The sequence below is a fragment of the Monodon monoceros genome, unplaced genomic scaffold (genome assembly GCF_005190385.1).
Source record: "Monodon monoceros isolate NGI ecotype Baffin Bay Population unplaced genomic scaffold, NGI_Narwhal_1 Super_Scaffold_8, whole genome shotgun sequence".
NCBI classification, from domain to species: Eukaryota; Metazoa; Chordata; class Mammalia; order Artiodactyla; family Monodontidae; genus Monodon; species Monodon monoceros.
This window is the reverse complement of record NW_021703785.1, coordinates 70,654,757-70,667,028: the sequence shown is the minus strand read 5'-3', so window position 1 is coordinate 70,667,028 and position 12,272 is coordinate 70,654,757. Positions and strand designations below refer to the sequence as shown.

At 41.8% G+C, this 12,272-nt stretch overlaps 1 protein-coding gene across 1 annotated transcript in view; it reads right to left on the bottom strand.

Moving 5' to 3' along the window:
* Positions 1–12,272, bottom strand: part of USP12 (ubiquitin specific peptidase 12) — a 48,541-nt gene that overhangs the window by 19,411 nt on the left and 16,858 nt on the right. The window contains exon 3 of the mRNA XM_029210320.1: positions 11,483–11,696. The gene's annotated coding sequence lies outside the window, so the exon portion shown is untranslated. The remainder of the gene's footprint in view (positions 1–11,482; positions 11,697–12,272) is intronic.

The following is a 12,272-nucleotide window of genomic DNA, read 5'->3' as shown; positions in this document are numbered from 1 at the left end:
CCCTTAACCCTCACCCTTCTGTGGTCATGGCTAGCCTCCCCTCGCCCACTAATGGCCTGACCCATGGTTTCTCCATCCACCCCGACTCCTGCCCTAACCTGCTCTGTGTCCAGGCAGCTCCTGGACGTGAATGGGGCCCCTCAAAAACCAAGAGCTTCCATCTCTCACTCACCCCTCCCCAGGTCACAAAACTAGAATCACCAACCTCAGGAGGCCCACTAAGACGAGGACTGCAGGGAGATTATGCTAGAGGCGATCTCGGGGTCTTGAACAAAGTGGAAACAGACTGGGGGGTCATGGAGAATACAGAGGGAGGGATGATGGGAGAGGGCCAGGAGAAAGACTTGTAACCACTGCTAAGGGCCTGGTTAGGGTGAGGGATGAATAATTCACCACAGTGGGTAGTGATGGCTTAATGCCACAAGCTAGACTCACTCTCCCTCTTAAAGTATTTTAGCATACATGCATGTTTCTCAAAACAAATATGTTTTGTAAAGCAGAAGTATGCAAATGTTTTTATTTTTTTAAAAGATGAAATATCTTTTGGGGGGGGGATGTTCCTTTAATACAGAACAATGACATCATATTCAAAGAAATACCTCAATTGACCTGAATGCTCTACAAATGAGATGCAAAGTAAATCAGAAAATACTCTATTTTGTTAAAATATTTTAAATATTATCATCCATTTTCTATAAACATAGTAAACCGAACATACCAGAACCTTGCAGAGCCTAAACTAAGAGCAGCCACTGTAGTTTTAAACATGAACCAAGACCACATAAACATCCAAACATCATCGACTAAATGGCCTCACAACAATCCCTGTAAACTGTATTATATTTGATTTCTAAACTCTCAGCTTTCTTATGGGTGGCTTTCTTCTCTGCAAAGCAGCATAATGGGCAAGGCGGACTTCAAACTTGCTTTGGCAAATTAAACAAATTCACTCATTCATTCACTCATCCAACAAATATCTAGTAAGCACCCCCGATGTGCCAGGAACTGGATTAAGTCCTCGGACTACAAAGGTGCGTAGAAACAAATGGCTCCCGACACTGAGGAACTGACAGTCTAGCGGGAGAGACAGACAATGTCAATATTAAATAAACGTATATGAAACGTATAAGCTATCAAAGTCCTGGTACAGCTGTAACATCAATGCAAAAAAAATAAAAGAGGGAAACTGAATCACTGCCTAAAAGTAAGTTTTCTTCATAATTCAGAAATAGCTACAGCTTTTCATCATACAAAATATCTTTCATGCTCTTTTGGAGAAAAAGGATTAATGAATATGAGAAATTATTTACTAAAATCTATTTAATAGCTGTTATTTGTGAACAACTAGTTATTTCCTCGCTTGAGGAAGATGAATACTTGAATATGTGTTTATATTTTTGTATCTGTGTCTCTCCATAGCACCTGAAATGCTGCTGTGCACATACAGGTTCCCTGAGAAGCAGCACCCTTCCTCCTGCGTTCACTGCTGTATCCCCAGCACTCAGAACAGTCCTGCCACACATTAGACGCGCCTGACATTTCTTGAGTGAATGAATGAAGGAACAAACAACAGGGGTTGGAACAGCTAAGACAACATGAGAAGAATAAACTTGGCCCCAAACAACAATGTGAATAATGCACTTTGCCTCGAGCCAGCTGGTCTGACTTCAAGTCCTCCTTAGATGATCCAGCTGAGTCAACTCAGTTGGTTAGGTCACAAACCTGTGTGTTAAACTCTTCTAAACAAGGGAGAGCTGACAGGAGTCAACCGTCATAAGCAGACGGCTTCGTCTCCTACCTCCGCGACTGCAGGGGTCTCCAGGCCAGTCGCCATGCTTCTCGCGCTGCCCATGGGCGCCCCTTCCTGCCGCCAGGCCCCCGGCAGCCAGGGGACCTTCTGATGCAGAGCGGAGCCCTCCAGGGGCCTCCCGTGGCTTTCACAATAAACCGGGAGCTGCCTGGCCCTTCCTTCTCTCTGACTTGACCTTCATCTCACTCCTCTCTACCTGCAGTAATTTTCTTGCTGTCCTTCAAGCACTCAGGGCAAGTGCAGTTTCTGTTCTACCTGCTTGGAACAACCCTGCTTCTGATCTTCAAATGACTTGTCTCTCACTTCACATCTCTGCTCTCACACCACTTATCAACTCCCTCATCCTCTACCACCTTGCCCTGCTTACTTTTATTTGTAGCAATGACACATTATCTTACGTAACTGTTTGTCTGTCTTTCTCGCTAGAATGTCAGCCCCATGAGGGCCGAGGTCTGTCTTATTTCATTATCCCTAATTTCCGCACAGTGCCTGGAACACAGTAAAGACTAAGCATATAATCATTAATGCAATGCAAATATCCCTGTCATCAGAGACAACATATATATGGAGCAACTGTTGTCACACCAGGTGCAGGAGCACAGTGCTATAGTGTCTTCTGCTGTGATGAGGTAACATAAATGAAAATTTTAAAAACAAAAATCCATTACTGAAATTAAAATAGATTCTTTCCAAGGGATATCTAAATGATTAGTAATATAAAGCAATAGCGGTTAAAACAATATAGAGATAACATCCACTGGGAATACAGAATGGGAAGTTTTTAACATAACATGGAAGGAGATTGATTTAAGAACACTCCAGAAAATACATTCTAAGATGGCGGTGTGGGAAGATGCCGAGTTAGCGCCTCCCAACTAGGGTGCCTGCCAGCCACTTGTGGGGACCTTGACGCCCAAGGAGACGGGAGGAACCCCTAAGTGAACCGGTAGGGCGTCGGGGGACTGAAGCGGGAGAAGTGGAAGCCAGACAGGATCGGTGCCCCTGAAGCCGGGGAGATCAGGAGAGGCAGGCGGGAGGGGCCCTTCGGGAGGAGTGGGATAGGAACAGAGGGCAATGGCCTGGCCCACTTGCGCCGGGAAGCCTGCTAAGCGCCCAGGCTGGTACCCCCGCTCCAAAGCCCCCTCCAGGCCTCGTGGGCCAGGAGGGAGGCTGGGGAGAGCAGGAGAGGCAGATGGGAGGGACCCTCCCAGAGGAGAGGGAGAGGAGTGCAGGGCGTGTGCCCTGCCCACTCGGGCCCGGGGAGCCTGCTGGGCTCCCAGGCCGGTCCTCTGCCCTCCAGGGCCCACCCCTCCCCCTGGCCGCACTGGTCCCGGGGGCATAGGAGGGAGGCCGAGGGGAGAACAGGAGAGGCAGGTGGGAGGAGCAGGAGAGGAGAGGAGGGCGTTTGCCCAGCCCACTCGAGCCCAGGAAGCCTGCTGGGCTCCCAGGTGAGGTCTCTGGCCCTCTGAGACCAGGGATGGGGGGCACGCCTGGGCCCCTTCTGTTCCTTCAGCCTAAGCCCCACCCCCCACAGCCCCAAGGCCTTTTCCAGTCCTGTGGGTCCTAAGAATAGGCCCTGCCCACCACCCAAACCTCGCCCTTGCTTAGGCCCCACCCTCCACAGCCAAGGGCTTTTCCCCCTCTTTTTTCTCCTTTTCTTTCTTTTCTTTTCCTTTTCCCTCCTCCTCTTTTTCTACTATTGCAGTACTGATGTACTTTCCGGTTGTTGATTCATCTATATTTTTATTTTTATAGTCTTTCTAACATACCTGTTAGTTTCCTACTCTAATTTTATTTTTTACTTTGTTATTGTTCTCTCTCTTTTTTTTTTTGCCACCCCACGTGGCTTGCGGGATCTTGGTTCACAAGCGGGGGGTCCGGCTGAAGCTCCTGCGGTGGGAGCTCTGTGTCGAAACCACTGGACTAACAGAGAACCTAAGACCCCAGGGAATATTCATTGGATTGAGGTCTCACAAAGGTCCTCATCTCAGCACCAAGACCCAGCTGTACCCAACAGCCTACAAACTCCAGTGTTGGAAACCTCAGGCCAAACAACCAGTAAGACAGGAACATAATCCCACTCAAACAGAGAAAAAAATTTTTAATGAGACGGCAAAAAAATATGTCACAGATGAATAAGCAAGGTAAAAACCTACAAGACCAAATAAATGAAGAGGAAATAGGCAATCTACCTGAAAAAGAATTCAGAGTAATGATAGTAAAGATGATCCAGAATCTCAGAAATAGAACGGAGGCACGAATTGAGAAAATACAAGAAATGTTTAACAAAGATCTAGAAGAACTAAAGAACAAACAAACAGAGATGAACAACACAGTAAATGAAATGAAAAATACACTAGAAGGAATCCATAACAGAACAACTGAGGCAGAAGAATGGATAAGTGACCTGGAAGACACAATGCTGGAATTCACTGCTGTGGAACAGAATAAAGAGAAAAGAATGAAAAGAAATGAAGACAGCCTAAGACACCTCTGGGACAACACTAAACGCACCGACATTCAAATCATAGGGGTCCCAGAAGAGAAAAAGAAAGGGTCTGAGAAAATATGAGAAGACATTACAGTCCAAAACTTCCCTAACATGGGAAAGGAAATAGTCACCCAAGTCCTGGAAGCACAGAGAGTCCCATAAAGGATAAACCCTAGGAAAAACACACCAAGACACATACTAATCAAAATAACAAAAAATAAATTCAAAGAAAAAATATTAAAAGCAGCAAGGGAAAATCAAAAAATAACATGCAAAGGAATCCCCATAAGGTTATCAGCTGATTTTTTCAGCAGAAATTCTACAGGCCAGAAGGGAGTGGCAGGATATACTTAAAGCGAGGAAAGAGAAAAACCTACAACCAAGATTGCTCTACCCAGCAAGGATCTCATTCACATTCAACAGAGAAATCAAAAGCTTTTCAGACAAGCAAAAGCTAACAGAATTCAGCACCACCAAACCAACTTCACAACAAATGCTAAAGAAACTTCTTCAGGCAGGAAACACAAGAGAAGAAAAAGACCCACAAAAACAAACCCAAAACAATTAAGAAAATGGTAATAGGAACATACATATCGATAATAACCTTGAATGTAAGTGGATTAAATGCCCCAACCAAAAGACACAGGCTGGCTGAATGGATACAAAAACAAGACCCATATATATGCTGTCTACAAGTGACCCACTTCAGACCTAGGGACACATACAGACTGAAAGTGAAGGGATGGAAAACGATATTCCATGCACATGGAAATCAAAAGACAGCTGAAGTAGCAATACTCACATCAGATAAAACAGATTTTAAAGTAAAGGCTGTTACAAGAGATAAGGAGGGACACTACATAATGATCAAAGGATCAATCCAAGAAGAAGATATAACAATTATAAATGTTTATGCCCCAACACAGGAGCACCTCAACACATAAGGCAAATGCTAACAACCATGAAAGGAGAAATCGACAGTAACACAATAACAGCAGGGTCCTTTAACACGCCACTTGCACCAGTAGACAGATCATCCAACAGAAAATAAATAAGGAAATACAAGCTTTAAATGACACAACAGACCAGATAGATTTAATTGATATTTATAGAACATTCCACCCAAAAGTGGTAGAATACACTTTCTTTTCAAGTGCACATGGAACATTCTCCAGGATAGATCACATCTTGGGTCACAAATCAAGCCTCAGAAAATTTAAGAAAGTTGAAATCTTACCAAGCATCTTTTCTGACCACAATGCTATGAGACTGGAAATCAATTACAGGAAAAAAAAACTGTAAGAAACACAAATACACAGAAGCTAAACAGTGCGCTACTAAATAACCAAGAGATCACTGAAGAAATCAAAGAAGAAATTTAAAAATACATAGAAACAAATGACAACGAAAACACTACGACCCAAAACCTATGGGATGCAGCAAAAGCAGTTCTAAGAGGAAAGTTTATAACAATTCAATCTCACCTCAAGAAACAAGAAACATCTCAAGAAAACAATCTAACCCTACAGACTTAAAACAACTAGAGAAAGAACAAAGAAAACCCAAAGTCAGTAGAAGGAAAGAAATCATAAAAATCAGAGCAGAAATAAATGAAATAGAAATGAAGAAAACAACAGTAAACATCAATAAAACTAAAAGCTGGTTCTTTGAGAAGATAAACAAAACTGAAAAACCCTAGCCAGACTCATCAAGAAAAAACGGGAGAGAACACAAATCAATAAAATTAGAAATGAAAAAGGAGAAATCACAACTGACACTGCAGGAATACAAAGGATTATAAGAGACTACTACAAACAACTATATGCCAATAAAATGGACAACCACAAAGAAATGGACAAATTCTTGGAAAGGTACAATTTTCCAAGACTGAACCAGGAAGAATTAGAAATAATAAACAGACCTATCACAAGTAGTGAAATTGAAACCATAATTAAAAATCTTCCAACAAACAAAAGTCCAGGACCAGATGGCTTCACAGGTGAATTCTATCAAACATTCAGAGAAGAGCTAACACCCATCCTTTTCAAACTCTTCCAAAAAGTTGCAGAGGGAGAAACACTCCCAAATTCATTCTATGAAACCACCATCACCCTGATACCAAAACCAGAAACAGGTATCACAAAAAAAGAAAATTAAAGACCAATATCACTGATGAACATAGAGGCAGAAATCCTGAACAAAATACTAGCAAACAGAATCCAACAACACATTAAAAGGATCATACACCATGTTCAAGTGGGATTTATCCCAGGGATGCAAGGATTCTCCAATATATGCAAATCAATCAATGGGATACACCACATTAGCAAATTAAGGAATAAACATCATACGATCATCTCAGTAGATGCAGAAAAAGCTTCTGACAAAATTTAATACCGATCTATGATAAAAACTCCCCAGAAAATGGGCATAGAGGGAACCTACCTCAACATAATAAAGGCCATATATGACAAACCCACAGCAAGCATCATACTCAATGGTGAAAAACTGAAAGCATTTCCACTAAGATCAGGAATAAGACAAGGATGTCCACTCTCGCCACTCTTACCCAACATAGTTTTGGAAGTCCTAGCCGCAGCAATCAGAGAAGAAAAAGAAATAAAAGGAATCCAAATCGGAAAAGAAGAAGTAAAACTGTCTCTGTTTGCAGATGACATGATATTATATATAGAAAATCCAAAGATGCCACCAGAAAACTGCTAGAACTAATCAATGAATTTGGTAAGCTTGCAGGATACAAAATTAATGCACAGAAATCTCTGGCATTCCTATACAACAGCAATGAAAAATCAGAAAGAGAAATTAAGGAAACGCTCCCATTTACCATTGCAACAAAAGGAATAAAATACCTAGGAATAAACCTGCCTAAGGAGGCAAAAGACTTGTACTCAGAAGACTATAAAACACCGATGAAAGAAATCAAAGATAACATAAACACATGGAGAAATATATCATGCTCTTGGATTGGAAGAATCAATATTGTGAAAATGACTATACTACCCAAAGCAATCTACAGATTCAATGCAATCCCTATCACAATACCAACGGCATTCTTCACAGAATTAGAACAAAAAATTTCACAATTCGTATGGAAACACAAAAGACCCCAAATAGCCAAAGCAATCTTGAGAAAGAAAAACGGAGTTGGAGGAATCAGGCTCCCCAACTTCAAACTATACCACAAAGCTACAGTAATCAAGACAGTATGGTACTGGCACAAAAACAAATGTAGATCAACAGTGCAGGATAGAATGCCCAGAGATAAACCCACACACATATGGGCACCTAATTTATGACAAAGGAGGCAAGAACATACAATGGAGAAAAGTGGTGCTGGGAAAACTGGACAGCTACATGTAAAAGAATGAAATTAGAACACTCCCTAACACCATACACAAAAATAAACTCAAAATGGATTAAAGACCTAAATGTAAGACCAGACACTATAAAACTCTTAGAGGAAAACATAGGAAAAACACTGTTTGACATAAACCACAGCAATATCTTTTTTGACCCACCTCCTACAGTAAAGGAAATAAAAACAAAAATAAACACATGGGACTTAATTAAACTTAAAAGCTTTTTCACAGCAAAGGAAACCATAAACAAGACAAAAAGACAACCCTCAGGATAGGAGAATATATTTGCAAATGAAACAACAAAGGATTAATTTCCAAAATATACAAACAGCTCATGGAGCTCAATATCAAAAAAACAAACAATTCAATTTAAAAATCGGCGGAAGACCTAAATAGACATTTCACCAAAGAATACATACAGATGGCCAAGAGGCACATGAAAAAATGCTCAACATCACTAATTACTAGGAAAATGCAAATCAAAACTACAATGAGGGGCTTCCCTGGTGGCGCAGTGGTTGAGAGGCTGCCTGCCGATGCAGGGGACACGGGTTCGTGCCCCGGTCCGGAAAGATCCCACATGCCGCAGAGCGGCTGGGCCTGTGAGCCATGGCCGCTGAGCCTGCACATCCGGAGCCTGTGCTCCGCAACGGGAGAGGCCACAACAGTGAGAGGCCCACGTACCGCAAAAAAAAAAAAAAAAGAGTGTATAATTAATAAACTAATATGAAGAAAAAAGAACACTCCAACAATGAAAGTTAGTGGAGATGTTGAAATAGGTAATACACTTTCCAGAGATTTAAAACAAACCAGTCAATAAAATCTCACTAGAGTTATGCAATGGATACCTTATTAAATCTTCTTTGATTTGCATGCTCTCCTCTACATTAATTAGCGGGAAAAAAGTCAAAAGCCAAAAATCAAAACATATTTACAAAAGCCAGCAACATCAAGTAATAAACATGGTTGTCTATTAAATATTATTTCTGAGGTATAGAAAAATGAAACAAAGCTAATGAAAAGATGGGTTTGGAATATTCATTCTGGAATCAATTTCATTCAACAAAGTAATTAAGAAGTCTATTGTGTATCAACTGACTCTGCCTAAACACACAAAAAAATTCAAAAAAATTGAACTCCTAAAAAATAAGAAATACCGGAAAGATACCCCAGCTTGGATAAGCAAACATATGAAGCTGCAGGTATTGAACAACACAGAACTTTCAAAACACAGAAACGTGAACTCTGCGTTCAGCAGGAGAGTCGATCTAAATTTAAAAATCATTGTTCAGGTAAAGATAATGTTATGGACTGCATGCACCTGCCCGTCTCCAAATTCGTATGATGGGATCCTAATCGCCAGTATGATGCCATCTCGCGATGGGACCCTTGGGATCTCATTTAGGTCTTAAGGGCTGAGAATAGTGCTCTTATAAGAGACTCGAGAGAGCTTGCTTCTCCCTCTCTCTTCGCCCTAAGAGGCCACAGCGAGAAGGTGGCTGTCTGCAAACCAGGAAGACAGCCCTCACCCGTCAGTGAATCTGCCGGCACCCTAACCCTGGACTGCCTGGCCTCCAGACTGTGAGAAATAAACGTTTACTCTTTAACCCACCCAGTCTATGGTAATTTTGTTACAGCAGCCCAAACTAAGACAGAATACATGCGATATACTATTAAACAATAAGGTCAAGGAAAATGCACTATTACATGAAAAGGAAAATAATATGCATTCTGTATAAGTTTATGTTTCCGATGTTGAACATTTCTAAAATACTAACAAAATCACTGAGAAAGGATGGCATGTTCAATTATCATGTACAGCTGACCCTTGAACAAAGCAGGGGTTAGGAGAGGTGACCCTCTGCACAGCTCCAAATCCACATATAACTCACAGTTGGCCCCCTGTATGCGTGGTTCCTCTGTACCTGGCCCGCACCTGTGGATTCAAGCCACTGCAGATGCTGCAGTGCCACAGCATTTACTATTGAAAAAAATCCTCATATATGTGAAGCCGCGCAGTTCAAACCCATGTTGCTCACGGGTTAACAGTACATGAGTTTTCTACCAGGACAAAATTTTCCAAGTTTACTACCAACACAGACAAAAAGACTCTCTGAGAAGACTTGAATCACTCAGTCCACATTCTAACAGAGTTGTACTTGGCTTTCTTACCAACAGAAGATACTATACATATCTGCAATTCAAGAAAGTAAGTAGGTTTAGCTTTAGTCAGGGGAACACAAAAAAGATGTGTTTTTGTGAGCAATTAATCAACTGATCTATATTTGTATATGGAGAAAATGAACAAAATCTTTAACATAGGTATCAGATTCAAGAGTAGTAACCTAGGGCTTCCCTGGTGGCGCAGTGGTTGAGAGTCCGCCTGCGAATGCAGGGGACGCGGGTTCGTGCCCCGGTCTGGGAAGATCCCACATGCCGCAGAGCGGCTGGGCCCATGAGCCATGGCCGCTGGGCCTGCGCGTCCAGAGCCTGTGCTCCGCGGCAAGGGAGGCCGCGACGGTGAGTAGGCCCGCGTACCAAAAAAAAGAAAAGAGTAGTAACCTAGCGCCATATTATTTCAGCACCTTCATATGTTTTAGGGAACGAGATATGACCCATGCTCATCTCAATTCATGTGATAATGAACAGTGTCAACTGACTTAAGGGCAGGCCTCCCCACTGATGTGTTTAAAAACCAACACTAAAGACTTCTCAAGTCATATTTCTGTGCGCATCATTATATTTAATAGATAACAAATCTAACGAAAAATACTACTCAATTTTATTTCTACAATGATTGAAATGCCTACATCCAAACAAACGAACAAACAAGCAGAATTCTACATGTTTCTTGAGTCCATCTGAACCTTCTGAGGTAGCACACCACACTGGACAGAACACTGGGCTCAGATGTCAGGAAGAAGTGTGGGGCTTGACAGGTGACCTTAACGTCTCTGAGAGCCAGTGACATCACGTAAAGTGAGGAAGTAATGTCTAACTTATGCACTTGCTATGAAAATTAAATGAAAAATATTTTAAGAGAGAAAAGAGAAGTGGGATGCAATCAGTAACTATTTTTAAAAGTGGGGTGGGGGCAGGAGGTAAAGTTAAAACTACCTACCCTAAGCCAGAAAGTTTACTTTATTGTGTTAGGTCTTTCCTTTCCCTGGGGTGTGACTCCTGGCAAGTCTTTTAGCTTCTGTTTTTTTCACGGCTAAAATGGGGTAAATAACGTGCTCTCTCATCAGGTTATCGTAAGGATCAAATGAGTTAACATACACGAAAGCATTATGAGAACAACAAATGAACAATAAGTGAAAGAAAAAAACCCCAAACCCCCACAACTTTTCTTGATAGAAAAGCCAAGCAGGCAAAAAAGAGAAATTATGATTTCTCAGTTCCTGGCACACAGAATTTGACCTCTGTACAACCTACTTCAAGCAGCGCTCACACCTCACAGTAGTCACTGTGTGACCGTCTCCTCACTAGACTGGCACTGCATGAGAGGCAGCAACGTCCCCGTTGGCTTTTCAGCAGCTGAACGCAAAGTCAGCTGATGCTTGCTGCACCTGATCTTCCTGTTAAACAAGCAATACATTAAGCAACAGAAGACGGCTCCCCTTGGTGGCGCAGTGGTTGAGAGCCCGCCTGCCGAGGCAGGGGACGCGGGTTCGTGCCCCGGTCCGGGAAGATCCCACATGCCGCGGAGCGGCTGGGCCCGTGAGCCATGCTCCGCGACGGGAGAGGCCACAACGGTGAGAGGCCCACGTACCGCAAAAAAAAAAGAAGTAGAAGAATTACCATTTTCTTTCCGTAATCTTGTTATGAACTTCTTAGGAGGTATGACTCCAACCTTTTTCTTCTGGGTAGCGATGCTGTGGAAGAGGTCTGCTAAGCACGTAAGAAGACTCTCCTTCTTCCTAGGTTGACTCTTGTACGCGAGAACTTTTTCCCGAAATGGACGACAAAAATAAAGTGCTTGAAGAACTGAATTGCAGTAGCAAGTATTCCCAAACTAGAATAGAAAAAAACATTTTTGTTAAATTTGAGGCAACACAGCTTTCAGAGAAAGAATGTCTATGGTCTAAAGCTGAGAGAAGAGAAAGACAAGATAGGGAATTGATGATCCTCATAACTTAAAAGGTATCTGAGAGTACAAATAATTGTCCTGATTGCAAATTACCCATTCTAACATTAAATGGATGCTCTTGGCATCAGTTTCAGGTTCAAACGGAAGAAAAATACATGCAATAAATTTGGCCTTTATTAAAACTGAGTTAAAGAACTACATAGTTTAAATAGTGAGATTAGTTAAGGTTTAGGCTTCTGGCGAATTCCTTTTCCAATTCCCATTGTTATGATAGTACTGGTTGTATACAAAGCATTTTCTATACTGTACGTGTAAAAATGTAACTCTCAAAAATTCTTTTAAAAAAACATAAGAGTGAGGTTTACTATCAGGTTCTTCAGTGCCATCCAAAAAATAAACAAAAACAAAAAATAAGGAAAAACAAGATACTCTGAAATATTAGATGAAAAAGTCATCAACGTGACAGCCTAACAACCACTGAAATGCTGAAATGCCAGGTCA